The 5000-nt window shown below is 30.1% G+C and overlaps 1 protein-coding gene across 3 annotated transcripts in view; it reads left to right on the top strand.

The window, feature by feature from the left end:
- LOC124947308 (angiopoietin-2) overlaps positions 1–5000 on the top strand; it is a 37299-nt gene that overhangs the window by 13838 nt on the left and 18461 nt on the right. The window contains exon 1 of one of the 3 annotated variants that reach the window (XM_047489301.1): positions 2177–2200. The exons of 1 other annotated variant lie outside the window; for it this stretch is intronic. The gene's annotated coding sequence lies outside the window, so the exon portion shown is untranslated. Of the gene's footprint in view, positions 1–2176; positions 2201–4175; positions 4282–5000 lie in introns of those variants that run through there. One more of the 3 variants, XM_047489302.1, reaches the window with a different exon arrangement.

Genomic DNA, 5000 nt, shown 5'->3' with positions numbered 1-5000 from the left:
ACGGATTCCTTTGCAAACGATCGATCGATCATATAAAGTGTAAGAGTAAATACCGATGGTTAACGCGCGATGCCCATTTAGAAATCGATCAAATATAAAGACAAATACTTAAGTGATCAAAGTTAGATAATCATTAGAGATATTTTTTATATTCTTTTCCCTTCTTCCCTCTCTCTCTCTCTCTCTCTCTCTCTCTCTATTTTTCTTTCATTTTTATAATTTATTAAAGTGTTATTTGTTCGTACGCTTTTATTTTTTATTTTATATATATTTATTTATATATATATATATATATATATATATATATACATTATTTTTTTTTATTATTTAACGATACATAACTCGTAGAAATTTTTTTAGAATTCACTTTCTCAACGAAAATTGGTGTTTCTTACGTGGGATATCTAAGAAAAAGAAAAAAAAAAAAATGAGAAAAAAGAGCCACATATTTCGATTCGTCGATCGATCAATCGATGGATCGCAACTTGATATCACGTGCATGACGAGGATCGATAGCAAACCGGCCACCGATCGCACGCTCCGAACGTATTACGACCGCAAAGGAAAGCGTTTTCTAATATTTTCACTCGATAATGGTTTCCTTCCTCTTTCTTCGTCGCGATAGACGCGACAGAGATAATATACGTCGCGTTTGGCTAGTTCACGTCGGCGTTCGTATGATACTCGATCGAAAAACTAACCGGAATTATTATAAAGTCGATCTCGCGAATTATTTACCGAATCCAAACACAAAAGTATTGAAAACAAAACGAGAGCTCGTGTTTATAATTATAGAGGATAAACGGACGTTCATTTAATTGTAATGATCTTCTGACCTACATTACGTTCTTCTAAACATTTCATCTAAAAAAGATTCTAATAGAAAGATTTTTTTTTTTCTTTTTTTTATATATATATATATATTAACGATCTTTCTTTTTAGATCTTAAAATCTTATTTAGATCTTTCGTTAGATGATATGTTTATGAAAGATATTTTAAGTTAATTTATAATTGACGAAAAGAAAAAAAAGAAAAAGAAGAAAAGATACGGAAGAAAAATTATTCCTTTCGAGAAAACAATTTAAACGAACGTAATATAACACGTCGATGTAGATCAAACGCCGACGCAAAACTTTCGTAATAGCTTTCTTACGAAAAAAAGAAAAAAAAAAAAAGAAAAAAAAAAAAAAAAGAAAAAAGAAAAAAAGAAAAAAAAGAAGAGAAAAAAAGAGAGAAAGAAAGAAAGAAAGAAAGAAAGAAAAAAAAAACGAATAAAAAAAGAAAAACAAACTATTGACGATCAGATCGACGTAGTGTAAAATGAAATTACGTTCGCTCATAATCCTTACATAATTTACAATGGACCAAGCGTAATTTTTCGTGTCGACCAAAAACGAACGACGACGTTGAGATTTCCCAATAGGCGATAAAATCGGACTACAAATTTCTTGCGAATCTTGAACAATATAATCTCTTATTTCTTTTTCTAACCAATTGAAAATTATTACGAGATCGAACTTCGTTGCTTTGGAAAAATTATAATTTATGTGTTTTAATAACACTTAAAGCGTTCTCGATATGGAATGTTCTAAAGATATATATATATATATATATATATATATATATATATATATATATATATATATATATATATTTTCTCGTACGACAAATCGACCGAACCGAACAACGAACTCTCTTGGCCGCGATACGCTTGATTAATTTATCGCATGAATTAATATATATATATATATATATATATATATATTGTGTGTGTGTGTGTGTATTTATATCTCCTTTTATCTCTCTCTCTCTCTCTCTCTCTCTGTCTCTCTCTCTCTCTCTCTCTCTCTTCTTTCTCACTTTCCCTAAATCACACGATAAATTATGTTAGATAATTAGTTGGATAAATAGACGACAATTTCATTGGATGAAAAAGTGGCGGAATCGTGAAAATCCAGTTGAAAGGCGGTTGACAGGTTGATGATTAAAAAAAAAAAAGAAAAAAAGAAAAAAAGAGAGAGAAAGAGAGAGGAAAAGAAACAAGAAAAATAGTAAACAATGTGAATTGAACAATACGATTGCATAAACGTCTACGAAGAATTTCCGAAAGAATTTTAAAATGGGGAAACGGACGTGCTACATATGTGTGCCGTGTCCATTTAAATATGGAAGGTAGAAGTTTTTGCACGCTGAAAAAGGTATGTGTGCTTACCTTCCCCAACGAATCGTAATACTGGTAATGTACTTTACGATATATTTTAACACACTCGACTATTGCATTATTTGATTTACGATAACTTCATGGGCTTCGTGACTTTAGAAAAGGACATACGTAATAATGAGTTTTTAATTAAAGGAGATACGAGAGATGGTGTCTATAGATTTATCTCGTTATTATCTAACAAAAAAGAAAAAAAAGAGGAGAGAGAGAGAGAGAGAGAGAGAGAAAGAGAGAGAGAGAGACAAGAAGAAAAAAAAGAGAAGAAAATATATCTAATAAATAATCTATTGTATTACATCATAAATGATAATAATATATGAGAGTTAAACGTATGGAACAATTGATATTGCCAAATATCTAAATTATTTACTTACACGTTCAGGCAAATAATAGTGGAAATTTTTCGAAGTAATATTCAACAAGATAGAGAGAGAGAGAGAGAGAAAAGAAACACGAACGAAGAAAAAGAATGCGAATCGAAGAACTAACGACACGCTTTGCATAATCCCACCGAGTGAAATTATTTGCAAACGTAGTTACTTTACTACTACGAAGCGTCGTGACTTTGAATGCGCTTCTTGCACCGCAACGAATGAAGGTAGATACTAGTACGCTAGCTATCATCATTATTTTCAACGTTAGAAAGTCGGTAGAACGCGTAACTACTGATACAACCCATGACAGGAAACAACACAACACGCGACAACTTTCCTTGAGATTTAATTTAGTTAATTGACGATTAATGATCGACACGTTTATTTCCATCGTTGATGATTTAAGCTTTTAGTACGTGAGATTTTATGTAATAGAAATAATTCAAGTTCAAGAATAGCCTTGATTATGGAAATCTTTCTCTCTTTCTCTCTCTCTCTCTCCCCTCTTCTATATACACATTATATATGTATATATATATATATCTCGTTCGCGATACTTTTAGAAACCTAAATAGAATGGCGTGACGCTTGAGAGGGTCATTTAAATTTTAAATGCAAAATATACTATATATCCAACATAATACCTAATACTAACACTAGATAATAATAGTAAGAATGATAATAAAGATCGAGTTTCACCTTGATATATTAACATTATATAGCTATAAGGATATTTTTATATTTATTCGTTCTAAATAAGAAAAAAGAAAAAGAGAAAAAGAAAAAAAAGAGAACAATTTAATTTTAAATTGACCTTAATCCGAAGATATTTATATACTTATTTTTTTTTTTTTTTTTTTTTTCTAACGGATGATAATAAACATAATACCCTTGTATGCTAATCTAATTGTAAGATCTCATTCTAGAGATAATAACAATTTTTATTAGAAGAAATGGAAGAAAGAAAGAAGGAGAGATAATATAATAATAATAATAATAATAATAATTATTATTATTATTATTACTTTAAAATATTTTTTATTAGCTCTCTTTATTACTATCATTACTATCATTATTACTATTATAAGAATCGTAAGAGTTATCTTTTTGTATATTAACTTGATCTAATAGAAGATCGATCTCACTCTAGAAATATTAACATTTTTATTTTAAGAAGAGGAAGAAAGAGAAATAGTATAAAATATATTAAAGTAATAATAATAATAACAATAATAATAATAATAATAATAATAAAAATAATAATACATATCCCTTTGTATATTAGCTTAATCTAATAGAAGATTGATCTCATTCTTATAAATAGTTAAAGAGATATTACAATTTGGGATTGTTCATGCCACCATACCTTTCTCTCTCTCTCTCTCTTATCAGGAAGGGGTCAAGTCATAGATTTGCGATTAAGTCTCTCTCTCCTCTCTCTCTCTCTCTCTCTCTCTCTCTCTCTCTCTCTCTCTCTCTCTCTCTCTCTCTCTCTAATCTTCGGGCATGGATATACTCTCTCGGTGATCTCAACGGACTCGCATAAGGCTCAACGAACTCAGTGAACGAATGGCCGGAGTGATCAAAGAGAGGGAGACCTGGATCGAGAACCGGTCTTTGAGCGATATTTTTTTCGAGCTTCCTTTCGCCCAAGAGAATTTCCATTTTTCAAACTCGCGCGAGCGTAAGCAACTAACACTTATATATATATATATATATATACACACATACACACACGAACGTGCGTACTATTAATACTTACACGCACACACATACATGCGTGCACACTTATCTATATGTATACGCATACGCGCATATACACAAACAAATATAAATGGTATTAGAACGATAAAGTATCTAAGTTGCGTGAAACATTTTCGAATCGAAAGCGGAGCATTAACACGTTCGTCGAATAATGCTCAAGCATCGATCGTTCTTACCTTTCTACGAATGAACCATACGATTCCTCTCTACGAAAGGTTGCAATAAATCACAGTTAAGAAGCGTAAATACGCGTCACGTCGATATACCACTACTGTCACCGATCGTGTCGAATCACTTACCTCAAATGTCACTTACGACACGATATATACATATACATATATATATATATATACTGTATATTTACTTATATCACGATCATTTCAATTTCTAACATCGAATTAGTTCTTAAATTTGTACATCTTTTTGGAATTGATAATTTTAATCCATTATTAGTCTTAGATATATACATATATAAATATCTAAATAATGATGATCAGTTAACGAACGAATTAATAGATTATTTTTATCAATTTTTTCAATAAATAAATTCGAATTGTATCGATTGAAAATAGGAAAGAGAATATATATTTTTTTTATAATTTCATCGTAAAATTTTATTAAATGTACTTGGTTTCTTAT

Source organism: Vespa velutina, chromosome 2 (assembly GCF_912470025.1).
Source record: "Vespa velutina chromosome 2, iVesVel2.1, whole genome shotgun sequence".
Lineage (NCBI taxonomy): Eukaryota > Metazoa > Arthropoda > Insecta > Hymenoptera > Vespidae > Vespa > Vespa velutina.
This window is presented reverse-complemented; position numbering and strand designations above follow the sequence as displayed.